The sequence below is a fragment of the Mesoplodon densirostris genome, chromosome 6, assembly GCF_025265405.1.
Source record: "Mesoplodon densirostris isolate mMesDen1 chromosome 6, mMesDen1 primary haplotype, whole genome shotgun sequence".
NCBI classification, from domain to species: domain Eukaryota; kingdom Metazoa; phylum Chordata; class Mammalia; order Artiodactyla; family Ziphiidae; genus Mesoplodon; species Mesoplodon densirostris.
This window is the reverse complement of record NC_082666.1, coordinates 101,323,014-101,344,402: the sequence shown is the minus strand read 5'-3', so window position 1 is coordinate 101,344,402 and position 21,389 is coordinate 101,323,014.

Genomic DNA, 21,389 nt, shown 5'->3' with positions numbered 1-21,389 from the left:
AAGGGCACAATGCCATTTGCAGCCCCGTAGATGAGTCTACAGGTAAGCACGGGACTTGTAGTAAGTCAGAAAGTGAAAGACACATATCGTAGGATATCACTTATAGGTGTTACCTAAAAACGGATACCAGGGCAGATATTTCCACGGAGAAGGGCAATCACAGATTCATTAAACAAACTTATGGTTCACCAATGGAAAGGTGTGAGGATTGGATTCATTACTATATTGGGGTTAAGAGACATATACAAACACAGGTGAAATATATAATCACCAAAGACCTACGGAATGCCAAGAGAAGACTACTCAACATTCTGTCATAATGTACATGGGAAAAGGGTCCCAGGAAGAACAGACATATGTATATGTGTAACAGAACCACATCTTGCACACCTACAACAAGCAAACGTTGTAATCAAACTTGCTGTAATAAAAAATTAAAAATTAAATTAAAAACACGAACAAGAAGTAGTGAGACAAACTTGAGGGGCTTTCTCCTGGCACATTCCATTCTAAATTCCAATCTAGAACAGGCTTCCATTGAGGCTCTGTTGCCCTGGTAACCAGATTTGCTAAGGGAGAACTGCTGCCACCTTGTGGCCATTTCGCACAACAGCAGCTTTAATTCCAGCGCTACTGGTCAGTGGATATTCCAAATCATTGCAGGCCTGTAAATGACACCTGCCCTGAAAACAAATCCTGGGGTCATATATCGACCAAAAAGTTCAAAAGACGTCCATATTTCAAAACGACAGTTTCAAGAGGCATATTTCACGCACATTAGTGTTCTGCTTCTTTTGCTTTCTTTCTTTTTTGGTTAAAAAAAAACGGGAATGGAAAAAGGCAACCCTCAGAATGGGCGAAAACGTTCGCAAACGAATCAATGGACAAGGGTTTAATCTCCAATATATATAAACAGCTCACGCAGCTTAATATTAATAAAACAAACAACCCAATACAAAAATGGGCAGAAGATCTAAATAGACGTTTCTTCAACGAAGTCACAGAGACGGCCAAGACGCACATGAAAAGCTGCTCAACACCACTAATTATTAGAGAAATGCAAATCAAAATGACAATGAGGTATCACCTCACACCTGTTAGAATCGGCAGCATCAGAAAATCTACAAACAACAAATTCTGGGGAGGGTGTGGACAAAAGGAACCCTCTTCCACTATTAGTGGGAAGGTAAATTGATACAGTCACTATGGAGAACAGTATGGAGTTTCCTTAAAGAAACTAGGAATAGAATTACCATAGGATCCAGCAGTCCCACTTCTGGGCATATACCCAGAGACAACCATAAATCAAAAACACACATTCACCACAATGTTCATTGCAGCACTATTTACAATAGCCAGGTAATGGAAGCAACCTAAATGCCCACAGACAGACGAATGGATAAAGATGTGGTACATACATAAAATGGGATATGACTCAGCCATGAAAAGGAATGAAACTGGGTTATTTGTAGAGAAGTCGGTGGATCTAGAGACTGTCATACAGAATGAAGTAAGTCAGAAAGAGCAAAACAAATATTCTGTATTAATGCATGTATGTGGAACCTAGATATATGGTACAGATGAACAGGTTTGCAGGGCAGAAATAGAGAAACAGAGGTAGAGAACAAACGTATGGACACCAAGTGGGGGAAGCCATGGGGTGTTGGTGGTCAGATGAGTTGGGATATAGGTATTGACCTGTATATATGTATATGAATAAAATAGATAACTAATAATAACCTGCTGTATAGAAAAATAAATATGATTAAACTGCAAAATTTTTAGATATGAAATTTAAAAATAAAACAGAAAAAAAGTTCTTCCCTTCACACAGATGTATTTCTATGAATGAATTATTTCCATGCTTATATCAATAAATACATAAAAGATGAATAACTTCTAACTTGAACCAAAAAAGAAAAAAAAATCCTGTACCCAGCAGTTATACAGAGGAAAACCCTATCAGGGCACTTGTTCCAGCGGTAAACAATTCTGAGATTGGTCAGAGGTGGGGAATCATCTCCCATACAGCCAGCAGCCCGGCCCCCCCACGCAAGGAGCGTCCTGATTGCAAAGCTGGGGGACAGTGCCGAGGCCTCTGTGAGTAAACGTGAGCTGAGCCCCAGGCCAGCTGCTGCTGAACTGTTCCCACCCTTCCCAGGTAAAACACCTGAATATGTACAAGGGCTTGAAAGCCTAGAGGAAGGGCCGTGGAGCCACACCAGCGACAGCACGCAGGCCAACTTGGTGCCTGCAGGCCAGCCAGGATGGTCCTGGCCCCGGCGCTCTTCTGGAAGCTTTCCATTTCCCTGCCTGAGATACCACTCCTGTCCCGGCCCCCACTCTTTTTTTTCCTCCCTCACCTCAGCCCGGAGAGAAATTCCAGTGGAAATTATGGGTGACACATCCTCTTCTTTACAGGTGGCAACCTGGCAACTCCTGCAGAAATTCCAGCAGAGCCCCACTCACACCGGGCCACCAACAAAGCCGTGGACCCTCACACCCTCCCACCAGCACAGCCCCGAGACTGCTGACGGGGAAGAGAATATGGAGTCAGGCACAGCTGCAGGGGCTATTGCTGCCTGGAGTGCTGTTTCTATTGACCTCAACCCAGGCACACCTGGGGAGGGCTTGCCGGCAGGGTCAGGCTGCCCAGGTCAGCTAATCCTCAGCCCTCAGGGAATCACATTGCAGAAAATGGACCTCGCTAAGACAGAATATTAGCCAAGGAAAAAACGGACACAATGCCATTTGCAGCCCCGTAGATGAGTCTACAGGTAATCACGTGACTTGTAGTAAGTCAGAAAGTGAAAGACACATATCGTAGGATATCACTTACAGGTGTTACCTAAAAACGGATACCAGGGCAGATATTTCCATGGAGAAGGGCAATCACAGATTCATTAAACAAACTTATGGTTCACCAATGGAAAGGTGTGAGGATTGGATTCATTACGATATTGGGGTTAAGAGACATATACAAACACAGGTGAAATATATAATCACCAAAGACCTACGGAATGCCAAGAGAAGACTACTCAACATTCTGTCATAACGTACATGGGAAAAGGGTCCCAGGAAGAACAGACATATGTATATGTGTAAAAGAACCACATCTTGCACACCTACAACAAGCAAACGTTGTAATCAAACTTGCTGTAATAAAAAATTAAAAATTAAATTAAAAACACGAACAAGAAGTAGTGAGACAAACTTGAGGGGCTTTCTCCTGGCACATTCCATTCTAAATTCCAATCTAGAACAGGCTTCCATTGAGGCTCTGTTGCCCTGGTAACCAGATTTGCTAAGGGAGAACTGCTGCCACCTTGTGGCCATTTCGCACAACAGCAGCTTTAATCCCAGCGCTACTGGTCAGTGGATATTCCAAATCATTGCAGGCCTGTAAATGACACCTGCCCTGAAAACAAATCCTGGGGTCATATATCGACCAAAAAGTTCAAAAGACGTCCATATTTCAAAACGACAGTTTCAAGAGGCATATTTCACGCACATTAGTGTTCTGCTTCTTTTGCTTTCTTTCTTTTTTGGTTAAAAAAAAACGGGAATGGAAAAAGGCAACCCTCAGAATGGGCGAAAACGTTCGCAAACGAATCAATGGACAAGGGTTTAATCTCCAATATATATAAACAGCTCACGCAGCTTAATATTAATAAAACAAACAACCCAATACAAAAATGGGCAGAAGATCTAAATAGACGTTTCTTCAAAGAAGTCACAGAGACGGCCAAGACGCACATGAAAAGATGCTCAACACCACTAATTATTAGAGAAATGCAAATCAAAACGACAATGAGGTATCACCTCACACCTGTTAGAATCGGCATCATCAGAAAATCTACAAACAACAAATTCTGGGGAGGGTGTGGACAAAAGGAACCCTCTTCCACTATTGGTGGGAAGGTAAATTGATACAGTCACTATGGAGAACAGTATGGAGTTTCCTTAAAGAAACTAGAAATAGAATTACCATAGGATCCAGCAATCCCACTTCTGGGCATATACACAGAGACAACCATAAATCAAAAACACACATTCACCACAATGTTCATTGCAGCACTATTTACAATAGCCAGGTAATGGAAGCAACCTAAATGCCCACAGACAGATGAATGGATAAAGATGTGGTACATACATAAAATGGGATATGACTCAGCCATGAAAAGGAATGAAACTGGGTTATTTGTAGAGAAGTCGGTGGATCTAGAGACTGTCATACAGAATGAAGTAAGTCAGAAAGAGCAAAACAAATATTCTGTATTAATGCATGTATGTGGAACCTAGATATATGGTACAGATGAACAGGTTTGCAGGGCAGAAATAGAGAAACAGAGGTAGAGAACAAACGTATGGACACCAAGTGGGGGAAGCCATGGGGTGATGGTGGTCAGATGAGTTGGGAGATAGGTATTGACCTGTATATATGTATATGAATAAAATAGATAACTAATAATAACCTGCTGTATAGAAAAATAAATATAATTAAACTGCAAAATTTTTAGAAATGAAATTTAAAAATAAAACAGAAAAAAGTTCTTCCCTTCACACAGATGTATTTCTATGAATGAATTATTTCCATGCTTATATCAATAAATACATAAAAGATGAATAAATTCTAACTTGAACCAAAAAAGAAAAAAAAACCTGAACCCAGCAGTTATACAGAGGAAAACCCTATCAGGGCACTTGCTCCAGCGGTAAACAATTCTGACATTGGTCAGAGGTGGGGAATCATCTCCCATACAGCCAGCAGCCCGGCCCCCCCACGCAAGGAGCATCCTCATTGCAAAGCTGGGGGACCGTGCCGAGGCCTCTGTGAGTAAACGTGAGCTGAGCCCCAGGCCAGCTGCTGCTGAACTGTTCCCACCCTTCCCAGGTAAAACACCTGAATATGTACAAGGGCTTGAAAGCCTAGAGGAAGGGCCGTGGAGCCACACCAGCGACAGCATGCAGGCCAACTTGGTGCCTGCAGGCCATCCAGGATGGTCCTGGCCCCGGGCACTCTTCTAGAAGCTTTCCATTTCCCTGCCTGATATACCCCTCCTGTCCCGGCCATCATTCCTTTTTTTCCTTCCTCACCTCAGCCCGGAGAGAAATTCCAGTGGAAGTTATGGGTGACACATCCTCTTCTTTACAGGTGGCAGCCTGGCAACTCCTGCAGAAAGTCCAGCAGAGCCCCACTCACACCGGGCCACCAACAAAGCCGTGGACCCTCACACCCTCCCACCAGCACAGCCCCGAGACTGCTGACGGGGCAGAGAATATGGAATCAGGCACAGCTGCAGGGGCTATTGCTGCCTGGAGTGCTGTTTCTATCGACCTCAACCCACGCACAACTGGGGAGGGCTTGCCGGCAGGGTCAGGCTGCCCAGGTCAGCTAATCCTCAGCCCTCAGGGAATCACATTGCAGAAAATGGACCTCGCTAAGACAGAATATTAGCCAAGGAAAAAAAGGGCACAATGCCATTTGCAGCCCCGTAGATGAGTCTACAGGTAAGCACGGGACTTGTAGTAAGTCAGAAAGTGAAAGACACATATCGTAGGATATCACTTATAGGTGTTACCTAAAAACGGATACCAGGGCAGATATTTCCACGGAGAAGGGCAATCACAGATTCATTAAACAAACTTATGGTTCACCAATGGAAAGGTGTGAGGATTGGATTCATTACGATATTGGGGTTAAGAGACATATACAAACACAGGTGAAATATATAATCACCAAAGACCTACGGAATGCCAAGAGAAGACTACTCAACATTCTGTCATAACGTACATGGGAAAAGGGTCCCAGGAAGAACAGACATATGTATATGTGTAAAAGAACCACATCTTGCACACCTACAACAAGCAAACGTTGTAATCAAACTTGCTGTAATAAAAAATTAAAAATTAAATTAAAAACACGAACAAGAAGTAGTGAGACAAACTTGAGGGGCTTTCTCCTGGCACATTCCATTCTAAATTCCAATCTAGAACAGGCTTCCATTGAGGCTCTGTTGCCCTGGTAACCAGATTTGCTAAGGGAGAACTGCTGCCACCTTGTGGCCATTTCGCACAACAGCAGCTTTAATTCCAGCGCTACTGGTCAGTGGATATTCCAAATCATTGCAGGCCTGTAAATGACACCTGCCCTGAAAACAAATCCTGGGGTCATATATCGACCAAAAAGTTCAAAAGACGTCCATATTTCAAAACGACAGTTTCAAGAGGCATATTTCACGCACATTAGTGTTCTGCTTCTTTTGCTTTCTTTCTTTTTTGGTTAAAAAAAAACGGGAATGGAAAAAGGCAACCCTCAGAATGGGCGAAAACGTTCGCAAACGAATCAATGGACAAGGGTTTAATCTCCAATATATATAAACAGCTCACGCAGCTTAATATTAATAAAACAAACAACCCAATACAAAAATGGGCAGAAGATCTAAATAGACGTTTCTTCAAAGAAGTCACAGAGACGGCCAAGACGCACATGAAAAGCTGCTCAACACCACTAATTATTAGAGAAATGCAAATCAAAATGACAATGAGGTATCACCTCACACCTGTTAGAATCGGCAGCATCAGAAAATCTACAAACAACAAATTCTAGGGAGGGTGTGGACAAAAGGAACCCTCTTCCACTATTAGTGGGAAGGTAAATTGATACAGTCACTATGGAGAACAGTATGGAGTTTCCTTAAAGAAACTAGGAATAGAATTACCATAGGATCCAGCAATCCCACTTCTGGGCATATACCCAGAGACAACCATAAATCAAAAACACACATTCACCACAATGTTCATTGCAGCACTATTTACAATAGCCAGGTAATGGAAGCAACCTAAATGCCCACAGACAGACGAATGGATAAAGATGTGGTACATACATAAAATGGGATATGACTCAGCCATGAAAAGGAATGAAACTGGGTTATTTGTAGAGAAGTCGGTGGATCTAGAGACTGTCATACAGAATGAAGTAAGTCAGAAAGAGCAAAACAAATATTCTGTATTAATGCATGTATGTGGAACCTAGATATATGGTACAGATGAACAGGTTTGCAGGGCAGAAATAGAGAAACAGAGGTAGAGAACAAACGTATGGACACCAAGTGGGGGAAGCCATGGGGTGTTGGTGGTCAGATGAGTTGGGAGATAGGTATTGACCTGTATATATGTATATGAATAAAATAGATAACTAATAATAACCTGCTGTATAGAAAAATAAATATGATTAAACTGCAAAATTTTTAGATATGAAATTTAAAAATAAAACAGAAAAAAAGTTCTTCCCTTCACACAGATGTATTTCTATGAATGAATTATTTCCATGCTTATATCAATAAATACATAAAAGATGAATAACTTCTAACTTGAACCAAAAAAGAAAAAAAAATCCTGTACCCAGCAGTTATACAGAGGAAAACCCTATCAGGGCACTTGTTCCAGCGGTAAACAATTCTGAGATTGGTCAGAGGTGGGGAATCATCTCCCATACAGCCAGCAGCCCGGCCCCCCCACGCAAGGAGCGTCCTGATTGCAAAGCTGGGGGACAGTGCCGAGGCCTCTGTGAGTAAACGTGAGCTGAGCCCCAGGCCAGCTGCTGCTGAACTGTTCCCACCCTTCCCAGGTAAAACACCTGAATATGTACAAGGGCTTGAAAGCCTAGAGGAAGGGCCGTGGAGCCACACCAGCGACAGCACGCAGGCCAACTTGGTGCCTGCAGGCCAGCCAGGATGGTCCTGGCCCCGGCGCTCTTCTGGAAGCTTTCCATTTCCCTGCCTGAGATACCACTCCTGTCCCGGCCCCCACTCTTTTTTTTCCTCCCTCACCTCAGCCCGGAGAGAAATTCCAGTGGAAATTATGGGTGACACATCCTCTTCTTTACAGGTGGCAACCTGGCAACTCCTGCAGAAATTCCAGCAGAGCCCCACTCACACCGGGCCACCAACAAAGCCGTGGACCCTCACACCCTCCCACCAGCACAGCCCCGAGACTGCTGACGGGGAAGAGAATATGGAGTCAGGCACAGCTGCAGGGGCTATTGCTGCCTGGAGTGCTGTTTCTATTGACCTCAACCCAGGCACACCTGGGGAGGGCTTGCCGGCAGGGTCAGGCTGCCCAGGTCAGCTAATCCTCAGCCCTCAGGGAATCACATTGCAGAAAATGGACCTCGCTAAGACAGAATATTAGCCAAGGAAAAAACGGACACAATGCCATTTGCAGCCCCGTAGATGAGTCTACAGGTAATCACGTGACTTGTAGTAAGTCAGAAAGTGAAAGACACATATCGTAGGATATCACTTACAGGTGTTACCTAAAAACGGATACCAGGGCAGATATTTCCACGGAGAAGGGCAATCACAGATTCATTAAACAAACTTATGGTTCACCAATGGAAAGGTGTGAGGATTGGATTCATTACGATATTGGGGTTAAGAGACATATACAAACACAGGTGAAATATATAATCACCAAAGACCTACGGAATGCCAAGAGAATACTACTCAACATTCTGTCATAACGTACATGGGAAAAGGGTCCCAGGAAGAACAGACATATGTATATGTGTAAAAGAACCACATCTTGCACACCTACAACAAGCAAACGTTGTAATCAAACTTGCTGTAATAAAAAATTAAAAATTAAATTAAAAACACGAACAAGAAGTAGTGAGACAAACTTGAGGGGCTTTCTCCTGGCACATTCCATTCTAAATTCCAATCTAGAACAGGCTTCCATTGAGGCTCTGTTGCCCTGGTAACCAGATTTGCTAAGGGAGAACTGCTGCCACCTTGTGGCCATTTCGCACAACAGCAGCTTTAATCCCAGCGCTACTGGTCAGTGGATATTCCAAATCATTGCAGGCCTGTAAATGACACCTGCCCTGAAAACAAATCCTGGGGTCATATATCGACCAAAAAGTTCAAAAGACGTCCATATTTCAAAACGACAGTTTCAAGAGGCATATTTCACGCACATTAGTGTTCTGCTTCTTTTGCTTTCTTTCTTTTTTGGTTAAAAAAAAACGGGAATGGAAAAAGGCAACCCTCAGAATGGGCGAAAACGTTCGCAAACGAATCAATGGACAAGGGTTTAATCTCCAATATATATAAACAGCTCACGCAGCTTAATATTAATAAAACAAACAACCCAATACAAAAATGGGCAGAAGATCTAAATAGACGTTTCTTCAAAGAAGTCACAGAGACGGCCAAGACGCACATGAAAAGCTGCTCAACACCACTAATTATTAGAGAAATGCAAATCAAAACGACAATGAGGTATCACCTCACACCTGTTAGAATCGGCATCATCAGAAAATCTACAAACAACAAATTCTGGGGAGGGTGTGGACAAAAGGAACCCTCTTCCACTATTGGTGGGAAGGTAAATTGATACAGTCACTATGGAGAACAGTATGGAGTTTCCTTAAAGAAACTAGAAATAGAATTACCATAGGATCCAGCAATCCCACTTCTGGGCATATACACAGAGACAACCATAAATCAAAAACACACATTCACCACAATGTTCATTGCAGCACTATTTACAATAGCCAGGTAATGGAAGCAACCTAAATGCCCACAGACAGATGAATGGATAAAGATGTGGTACATACATAAAATGGGATATGACTCAGCCATGAAAAGGAATGAAACTGGGTTATTTGTAGAGAAGTCGGTGGATCTAGAGACTGTCATACAGAATGAAGTAAGTCAGAAAGAGCAAAACAAATATTCTGTATTAATGCATGTATGTGGAACCTAGATATATGGTACAGATGAACAGGTTTGCAGGGCAGAAATAGAGAAACAGAGGTAGAGAACAAACGTATGGACACCAAGTGGGGGAAGCCATGGGGTGATGGTGGTCAGATGAGTTGGGAGATAGGTATTGACCTGTATATATGTATATGAATAAAATAGATAACTAATAATAACCTGCTGTATAGAAAAATAAATATAATTAAACTGCAAAATTTTTAGAAATGAAATTTAAAAATAAAACAGAAAAAAGTTCTTCCCTTCACACAGATGTATTTCTATGAATGAATTATTTCCATGCTTATATCAATAAATACATAAAAGATGAATAAATTCTAACTTGAACCAAAAAAGAAAAAAAAACCTGAACCCAGCAGTTATACAGAGGAAAACCCTATCAGGGCACTTGCTCCAGCGGTAAACAATTCTGACATTGGTCAGAGGTGGGGAATCATCTCCCATACAGCCAGCAGCCCGGCCCCCCCACGCAAGGAGCATCCTCATTGCAAAGCTGGGGGACCGTGCCGAGGCCTCTGTGAGTAAACGTGAGCTGAGCCCCAGGCCAGCTGCTGCTGAACTGTTCCCACCCTTCCCAGGTAAAACACCTGAATATGTACAAGGGCTTGAAAGCCTAGAGGAAGGGCCGTGGAGCCACACCAGCGACAGCATGCAGGCCAACTTGGTGCCTGCAGGCCATCCAGGATGGTCCTGGCCCCGGGCACTCTTCTAGAAGCTTTCCATTTCCCTGCCTGATATACCCCTCCTGTCCCGGCCATCATTCCTTTTTTTCCTTCCTCACCTCAGCCCGGAGAGAAATTCCAGTGGAAGTTATGGGTGACACATCCTCTTCTTTACAGGTGGCAGCCTGGCAACTCCTGCAGAAAGTCCAGCAGAGCCCCACTCACACCGGGCCACCAACAAAGCCGTGGACCCTCACACCCTCCCACCAGCACAGCCCCGAGACTGCTGACGGGGCAGAGAATATGGAATCAGGCACAGCTGCAGGGGCTATTGCTGCCTGGAGTGCTGTTTCTATCGACCTCAACCCACACACACCTGGGGAGGGCTTGCCGGCAGGGTCAGGCTGCCCAGGTCAGCTAATCCTCAGCCCTCAGGGAATCACATTGCAGAAAATGGACCTCGCTAAGACAGAATATTAGCCAAGGAAAAAAAGGGCACAATGCCATTTGCAGCCCCGTAGATGAGTCTACAGGTAAGCACGGGACTTGTAGTAAGTCAGAAAGTGAAAGACACATATCGTAGGATATCACTTATAGGTGTTACCTAAAAACGGATACCAGGGCAGATATTTCCACGGAGAAGGGCAATCACAGATTCATTAAACAAACTTATGGTTCACCAATGGAAAGGTGTGAGGATTGGATTCATTACGATATTGGGGTTAAGAGACATATACAAACACAGGTGAAATATATAATCACCAAAGACCTACGGAATGCCAAGAGAAGACTACTCAACATTCTGTCATAACGTACATGGGAAAAGGGTCCCAGGAAGAACAGACATATGTATATGTGTAAAAGAACCACATCTTGCACACCTACAACAAGCAAACGTTGTAATCAAACTTGCTGTAATAAAAAATTAAAAATTAAATTAAAAACACGAACAAGAAGTAGTGAGACAAATTTGAGGGGCTTTCTCCTGGCACATTCCATTCTAAATTCCAATCTAGAACAGGCTTCCATTGAGGCTCTGTTGCCCTGGTAACCAGATTTGCTAAGGGAGAACTGCTGCCACCTTGTGGCCATTTCACACAACAGCAGCTTTAATCCCAGCGCTACTGGTCAGTGGATATTCCAAATCATTGCAGGCCTGTAAATGACACCTGCCCTGAAAACAAATCCTGGGGTCATATATCGACCAAAAATTTCAAAAGACGTCCATATTTCAAAACGACAGTTTCAAGAGGCATATTTCACGCACATTAGTGTTCTGCTTCTTTTGCTTTCTTTCTTTTTTGGTTAAAAAAAAACGGGAATGGAAAAAGGCAACCCTCAGAATGGGCGAAAACGTTCGCAAACGAATCAATGGACAAGGGTTTAATCTCCAATATATATAAACAGCTCACGCAGCTTAATATTAATAAAACAAACAACCCAATACAAAAATGGGCAGAAGATCTAAATAGACGTTTCTTCAAAGAAGTCACAGAGACGGCCAAGACGCACATGAAAAGATGCTCAACACCACTAATTATTAGAGAAATGCAAATCAAAACGACAATGAGGTATCACCTCACACCTGTTAGAATCAGCATCATCAGAAAATCTACAAACAACAAATTCTGGGGAGGGTGTGGACAAAAGGAACCCTCTTCCACTATTGGTGGGAAGGTAAATTGATACAGTCACTATGGAGAACAGTATGGAGTTTCCTTAAAGAAACTAGAAATAGAATTACCATAGGATCCAGCAATCCCACTTCTGGGCATATACACAGAGACAACCATAAATCAAAAACACACATTCACCACAATGTTCATTGCAGCACTATTTACAATAGCCAGGTAATGGAAGCAACCTAAATGCCCACAGACAGATGAATGGATAAAGATGTGGTACATACATAAAATGGGATATGACTCAGCCATGAAAAGGAATGAAACTGGGTTATTTGTAGAGAAGTCGGTGGATCTAGAGACTGTCATACAGAATGAAGTAAGTCAGAAAGAGCAAAACAAATATTCTGTATTAATGCATGTATGTGGAACCTAGATATATGGTACAGATGAACAGGTTTGCAGGGCAGAAATAGAGAAACAGAGGTAGAGAACAAACGTATGGACACCAAGTGTGGGAAGCCATGGGGTGATGGTGGTCAGATGAGTTGGGAGATAGGTATTGACCTGTATATATGTATATGAATAAAATAGATAACTAATAATAACCTGCTGTATAGAAAAATAAATATAATTAAACTGCAAAATTTTTAGAAATGAAATTTAAAAATAAAACAGAAAATAGTTCTTCCCTTCACACAGATGTATTTCTATGAATGAATTATTTCCATGCTTATATCAATAAATACATAAAAGATGAATAAATTCTAACTTGAACCAAAAAAGAAAAAAAAACCTGAACCCAGCAGTTATACAGAGGAAAACCCTATCAGGGCACTTGCTCCAGCGGTAAACAATTCTGACATTGGTCAGAGGTGGGGAATCATCTCCCATACAGCCAGCAGCCCGGCCCCCCCACGCAAGGAGCATCCTCATTGCAAAGCTGGGGGACCGTGCCGAGGCCTCTGTGAGTAAACGTGAGCTGAGCCCCAGGCCAGCTGCTGCTGAACTGTTCCCACCCTTCCCAGGTAAAACACCTGAATATGTACAAGGGCTTGAAAGCCTAGAGGAAGGGCCGTGGAGCCACACCAGCGACAGCATGCAGGCCAACTTGGTGCCTGCAGGCCATCCAGGATGGTCCTGGCCCCGGGCACTCTTCTAGAAGCTTTCCATTTCCCTGCCTGATATACCCCTCCTGTCCCGGCCATCATTCCTTTTTTTCCTTCCTCACCTCAGCCCGGAGAGAAATTCCAGTGGAAGTTATGGGTGACACATCCTCTTCTTTACAGGTGGCAGCCTGGCAACTCCTGCAGAAAGTCCAGCAGAGCCCCACTCACACCGGGCCACCAACAAAGCCGTGGACCCTCACACCCTCCCACCAGCACAGCCCCGAGACTGCTGACGGGGCAGAGAATATGGAATCAGGCACAGCTGCAGGGGCTATTGCTGCCTGGAGTGCTGTTTCTATCGACCTCAACCCACGCACACCTGGGGAGGGCTTGCCGGCAGGGTCAGGCTGCCCAGGTCAGCTAATCCTCAGCCCTCAGGGAATCACATTGCAGAAAATGGACCTCGCTAAGACAGAATATTAGCCAAGGAAAAAAAGGGCACAATGCCATTTGCAGCCCCGTAGATGAGTCTACAGGTAAGCACGGGACTTGTAGTAAGTCAGAAAGTGAAAGACACATATCGTAGGATATCACTTATAGGTGTTACCTAAAAACGGATACCAGGGCAGATATTTCCACGGAGAAGGGCAATCACAGATTCATTAAACAAACTTATGGTTCACCAATGGAAAGGTGTGAGGATTGGATTCATTACGATATTGGGGTTAAGAGACATATACAAACACAGGTGAAATATATAATCACCAAAGACCTACGGAATGCCAAGAGAAGACTACTCAACATTCTGTCATAACGTACATGGGAAAAGGGTCCCAGGAAGAACAGACATATGTATATGTGTAAAAGAACCACATCTTGCACACCTACAACAAGCAAACGTTGTAATCAAACTTGCTGTAATAAAAAATTAAAAATTAAATTAAAAACACGAACAAGAAGTAGTGAGACAAACTTGAGGGGCTTTCTCCTGGCACATTCCATTCTAAATTCCAATCTAGAACAGGCTTCCATTGAGGCTCTGTTGCCCTGATAACCAGATTTGCTAAGGGAGAACTGCTGCCACCTTGTGGCCATTTCGCACAACAGCAGCTTTAATTCCAGCGCTACTGGTCAGTGGATATTCCAAATCATTGCAGGCCTGTAAATGACACCTGCCCTGAAAACAAATCCTGGGGTCATATATCGACCAAAAAGTTCAAAAGACGTCCATATTTCAAAACGACAGTTTCAAGAGGCATATTTCACGCACATTAGTGTTCTGCTTCTTTTGCTTTCTTTCTTTTTTGGTTAAAAAAAACGGGAATGGAAAAAGGCAACCCTCAGAATGGGCGAAAACGTTCGCAAACGAATCAATGGACAAGGGTTTAATCTCCAATATATATAAACAGCTCACGCAGCTTAATATTAATAAAACAAACAACCCAATACAAAAATGGGCAGAAGATCTAAATAGACGTTTCTTCAACGAAGTCACAGAGACGGCCAAGACGCACATGAAAAGCTGCTCAACACCACTAATTATTAGAGAAATGCAAATCAAAATGACAATGAGGTATCACCTCACACCTGTTAGAATCGGCAGCATCAGAAAATCTACAAACAACAAATTCTGGGGAGGGTGTGGACAAAAGGAACCCTCTTCCACTATTAGTGGGAAGGTAAATTGATACAGTCACTATGGAGAACAGTATGGAGTTTCCTTAAAGAAACTAGGAATAGAATTACCATAGGATCCAGCAATCCCACTTCTGGGCATATACCCAGAGACAACCATAAATCAAAAACACACATTCACCACAATGTTCATTGCAGCACTATTTACAATAGCCAGGTAATGGAAGCAACCTAAATGCCCACAGACAGACGAATGGATAAAGATGTGGTACATACATAAAATGGGATATGACTCAGCCATGAAAAGGAATGAAACTGGGTTATTTGTAGAGAAGTCGGTGGATCTAGAGACTGTCATACAGAATGAAGTAAGTCAGAAAGAGCAAAACAAATATTCTGTATTAATGCATGTATGTGGAACCTAGATATATGGTACAGATGAACAGGTTTGCAGGGCAGAAATAGAGAAACAGAGGTAGAGAACAAACGTATGGACACCAAGTGGGGGAAGCCATGGGGTGTTGGTGGTCAGATGAGTTGGGAGATAGGTATTGACCTGTATATATGTATATGAATAAAATAGATAACTAATAATAACCTGCTGTATAGAAAAATAAATATGATTAAACTGCAAAATTTTTAGATATGAAATTTAAAAATAAAACAGAAAAAAAGTTCTTCCCTTCACACAGATGTATTTCTATGAATGAATTATTTCCATGCTTATATCAATAAATACATAAAAGATGAATAACTTCTAACTTGAACCAAAAAAGAAAAAAAAATCCTGTACCCAGCAGTTATACAGAGGAAAACCCTATCAGGGCACTTGTTCCAGCGGTAAACAATTCTGAGATTGGTCAGAGGTGGGGAATCATCTCCCATACAGCCAGCAGCCCGGCCCCCCCACGCAAGGAGCGTCCTGATTGCAAAGCTGGGGGACAGTGCCGAGGCCTCTGTGAGTAAACGTGAGCTGAGCCCCAGGCCAGCTGCTGCTGAACTGTTCCCACCCTTCCCAGGTAAAACACCTGAATATGTACAAGGGCTTGAAAGCCTAGAGGAAGGGCCGTGGAGCCACACCAGCGACAGCACGCAGGCCAACTTGGTGCCTGCAGGCCAGCCAGGATGGTCCTGGCCCCGGCGCTCTTCTGGAAGCTTTCCATTTCCCTGCCTGAGATACCACTCCTGTCCCGGCCCCCACTCTTTTTTTTCCTCCCTCACCTCAGCCCGGAGAGAAATTCCAGTGGAAATTATGGGTGACACATCCTCTTCTTTACAGGTGGCAACCTGGCAACTCCTGCAGAAATTCCAGCAGAGCCCCACTCACACCGGGCCACCAACAAAGCCGTGGACCCTCACACCCTCCCACCAGCACAGCCCCGAGACTGCTGACGGGGAAGAGAATATGGAGTCAGGCACAGCTGCAGGGGCTATTGCTGCCTGGAGTGCTGTTTCTATTGACCTCAACCCAGGCACACCTGGGGAGGGCTTGCCGGCAGGGTCAGGCTGCCCAGGTCAGCTAATCCTCAGCCCTCAGGGAATCACATTGCAGAAAATGGACCTCGCTAAGACAGAATATTAGCCAAGGAAAAAACGGACACAATGCCATTTGCAGCCCCGTAGATGAGTCTACAGGTAATCACGTGACTTGTAGTAAGTCAGAAAGTGAAAGACACATATCGTAGGATATCACTTACAGGTGTTACCTAAAAACGGATACCAGGGCAGATATTTCCACGGAGAAGGGCAATCACAGATTCATTAAACAAACTTATGGTTCACCAATGGAAAGGTGTGAGGATTGGATTCATTACGATATTGGGGTTAAGAGACATATACAAACACAGGTGAAATATATAATCACCAAAGACCTACGGAATGCCAAGAGAATACTACTCAACATTCTGTCATAACGTACATGGGAAAAGGGTCCCAGGAAGAACAGACATATGTATATGTGTAAAAGAACCACATCTTGCACACCTACAACAAGCAAACGTTGTAATCAAACTTGCTGTAATAAAAAATTAAAAATTAAATTAAAAACACGAACAAGAAGTAGTGAGACAAACTTGAGGGGCTTTCTCCTGGCACATTCCATTCTAAATTCCAATCTAGAACAGGCTTCCATTGAGGCTCTGTTGCCCTGGTAACCAGATTTGCTAAGGGAGAACTGCTGCCACCTTGTGGCCATTTCGCACAACAGCAGCTTTAATCCCAGCGCTACTGGTCAGTGGATATTCCAAATCATTGCAGGCCTGTAAATGACACCTGCCCTGAAAACAAATCCTGGGGTCATATATCGACCAAAAAGTTCAAAAGACGTCCATATTTCAAAACGACAGTTTCAAGAGGCATATTTCACGCACATTAGTGTTCTGCTTCTTTTGCTTTCTTTCTTTTTTGGTTAAAAAAAAACGGGAATGGAAAAAGGCAACCCTCAGAATGGGCGAAAACGTTCGCAAACGAATCAATGGACAAGGGTTTAATCTCCAATATATATAAACAGCTCACGCAGCTTAATATTAATAAAACAAACAACCCAATACAAAAATGGGCAGAAGATCTAAATAGACGTTTCTTCAAAGAAGTCACAGAGACGGCCAAGACGCACATGAAAAGATGCTCAACACCACTAATTATTAGAGAAATGCAAATCAAAACGACAATGAGGTATCACCTCACACCTGTTAGAATCAGCATCATCAGAAAATCTACAAACAACAAATTCTGGGGAGGGTGTGGACAAAAGGAACCCTCTTCCACTATTGGTGGGAAGGTAAATTGATACAGTCACTATGGAGAACAGTATGGAGTTTCCTTAAAGAAACTAGAAATAGAATTACCATAGGATCCAGCAATCCCACTTCTGGGCATATACACAGAGACAACCATAAATCAAAAACACACATTCACCACAATGTTCATTGCAGCACTATTTACAATAGCCAGGTAATGGAAGCAACCTAAATGCCCACAGACAGATGAATGGATAAAGATGTGGTACATACATAAAATGGGATATGACTCAGCCATGAAAAGGAATGAAACTGGGTTATTTGTAGAGAAGTCGGTGGATCTAGAGACTGTCATACAGAATGAAGTAAGTCAGAAAGAGCAAAACAAATATTCTGTATTAATGCATGTATGTGGAACCTAGATATATGGTACAGATGAACAGGTTTGCAGGGCAGAAATAGAGAAACAGAGGTAGAGAACAAACGTATGGACACCAAGTGGGGGAAGCCATGGGGTGATGGTGGTCAGATGAGTTGGGAGATAGGTATTGACCTGTATATATGTATATGAATAAAATAGATAACTAATAATAACCTGCTGTATAGAAAAATAAATATAATTAAACTGCAAAATTTTTAGAAATGAAATTTAAAAATAAAACAGAAAAAAGTTCTTCCCTTCACACAGATGTATTTCTATGAATGAATTATTTCCATGCTTATATCAATAAATACATAAAAGATGAATAAATTCTAACTTGAACCAAAAAAGAAAAAAAAACCTGAACCCAGCAGTTATACAGAGGAAAACCCTATCAGGGCACTTGCTCCAGCGGTAAACAATTCTGACATTGGTCAGAGGTGGGGAATCATCTCCCATACAGCCAGCAGCCCGGCCCCCCCACGCAAGGAGCATCCTCATTGCAAAGCTGGGGGACCGTGCCGAGGCCTCTGTGAGTAAACGTGAGCTGAGCCCCAGGCCAGCTGCTGCTGAACTGTTCCCACCCTTCCCAGGTAAAACACCTGAATATGTACAAGGGCTTGAAAGCCTAGAGGAAGGGCCGTGGAGCCACACCAGCGACAGCATGCAGGCCAACTTGGTGCCTGCAGGCCATCCAGGATGGTCCTGGCCCCGGGCACTCTTCTAGAAGCTTTCCATTTCCCTGCCTGATATACCCCTCCTGTCCCGGCCATCATTCCTTTTTTTCCTTCCTCACCTCAGCCCGGAGAGAAATTCCAGTGGAAGTTATGGGTGACACATCCTCTTCTTTACAGGTGGCAGCCTGGCAACTCCTGCAGAAAGTCCAGCAGAGCCCCACTCACACCGGGCCACCAACAAAGCCGTGGACCCTCACACCCTCCCACCAGCACAGCCCCGAGACTGCTGACGGGGCAGAGAATATGGAATCAGGCACAGCTGCAGGGGCTATTGCTGCCTGGAGTGCTGTTTCTATCGACCTCAACCCACGCACACCTGGGGAGGGCTTGCCGGCAGGGTCAGGCTGCCCAGGTCAGCTAATCCTCAGCCCTCAGGGAATCACATTGCAGAAAATGGACCTCGCTAAGACAGAATATTAGCCAAGGAAAAAAAGGGCACAATGCCATTTGCAGCCCCGTAGATGAGTCTACAGGTAAGCACGGGACTTGTAGTAAGTCAGAAAGTGAAAGACACATATCGTAGGATATCACTTATAGGTGTTACCTAAAAACGGATACCAGGGCAGATATTTCCACGGAGAAGGGCAATCACAGATTCATTAAACAAACTTATGGTTCACCAATGGAAAGGTGTGAGGATTGGATTCATTACGATATTGGGGTTAAGAGACATATACAAACACAGGTGAAATATATAATCACCAAAGACCTACGGAATGCCAAGAGAAGACTACTCAACATTCTGTCATAACGTACATGGGAAAAGGGTCCCAGGAAGAACAGACATATGTATATGTGTAAAAGAACCACATCTTGCACACCTACAACAAGCAAACGTTGTAATCAAACTTGCTGTAATAAAAAATTAAAAATTAAATTAAAAACACGAACAAGAAGTAGTGAGACAAACTTGAGGGGCTTTCTCCTGGCACATTCCATTCTAAATTCCAATCTAGAACAGGCTTCCATTGAGGCTCTGTTGCCCTGGTAACCAGATTTGCTAAGGGAGAACTGCTGCCACCTTGTGGCCATTTCGCACAACAGCAGCTTTAATCCCAGCGCTACTGGTCAGTGGATATTCCAAATCATTGCAGGCCTGTAAATGACACCTGCCCTGAAAACAAATCCTGGGGTCATATATCGACCAAAAAGTTCAAAAGACGTCCATATTTCAAAACGACAGTTTCAAGAGGCATATTTCACGCACATTAGTGTTCTGCTTCTTTTGCTTTCTTTCTTTTTTGGTTAAAAAAAAATGGGAATGGAAAAAGGCAACCCTCAGAATGGGCGAAAACGTTCGCAAACGAATCAATGGACAAGGGTTTAATCTCCAATATATATAAACAGCTCACGCAGCTTAATATTAATAAAACAAACAACCCAATACAAAAATGGGCAGAAGATCTAAATAGACGTTTCTTCAACGAAGTCACAGAGACGGCCAAGACGCACATGAAAAGCTGCTCAACACCACTAATTATTAGAGAAATGCAAATCAAAATGACAATGAGGTATCACCTCACACCTGTTAGAATCGGCAGCATCAGAAAATCTACAAACAACAAATTCTGGGGAGGGTGTGGACAAAAGGAACCCTCTTCCACTATTAGTGGGAAGGTAAATTGATACAGTCACTATGGAGAACAGTATGGAGTTTCCTTAAAGAAACTAGGAATAGAATTACCATAGGATCCAGCAATCCCACTTCTGGGCATATACCCAGAGACAACCATAAATCAAAAACACACATTCACCACAATGTTCATTGCAGCACTATTTACAATAGCCAGGTAACGGAAGCAACCTAAATGCCCACAGACAGACGAATGGATAAAGATGTGGTACATACATAAAATGGGATATGACTCAGCCATGAAAAGGAATGAAACTGGGTTATTTGTAGTGAAGTCGGTGGATCTAGAGACTGTCATACAGAATGAAGTAAGTCAGAAAGAGCAAAACAAATATTCTGTATTAATGCATGTATGTGGAACCTAGATATATGGTACAGATGAACAGGTTTGCAGGGCAGAAATAGAGAAACAGAGGTAGAGAACAAACGTATGGACACCAAGTGGGGGAAGCCATGGGGTGTTGGTGGTCAGATGAGTTGGGAGATAGGTATTGACCTGTATATATGTATATGAATAAAATAGATAACTAATAATAACCTGCTGTATAGAAAAATAAATATGATTAAACTGCAAAATTTTTAGAAATGAAATTTAAAAATAAAACAGAAAAAAAGTTCTTCCCTTCACACAGATGTATTTCTATGAATGAATTATTTCCATGCTTATATCAATAAATACATAAAAGATGAATAACTTCTAACTTGAACCAAAAAAGAAAAAAAAATCCTGTACCCAGCAGTTATACAGAGGAAAACCCTATCAGGGCACTTGTTCCAGCGGTAAACAATTCTGAGATTGGTCAGAGGTGGGGAATCATCTCCCATACAGCCAGCAGCCCGGCCCCCCCACGCAAGGAGCGTCCTGATTGCAAAGCTGGGGGACAGTGCCGAGGCCTCTGTGAGTAAACGTGAGCTGAGCCCCAGGCCAGCTGCTGCTGAACTGTTCCCACCCTTCCCAGGTAAAACACCTGAATATGTACAAGGGCTTGAAAGCCTAGAGGAAGGGCCGTGGAGCCACACCAGCGACAGCACGCAGGCCAACTTGGT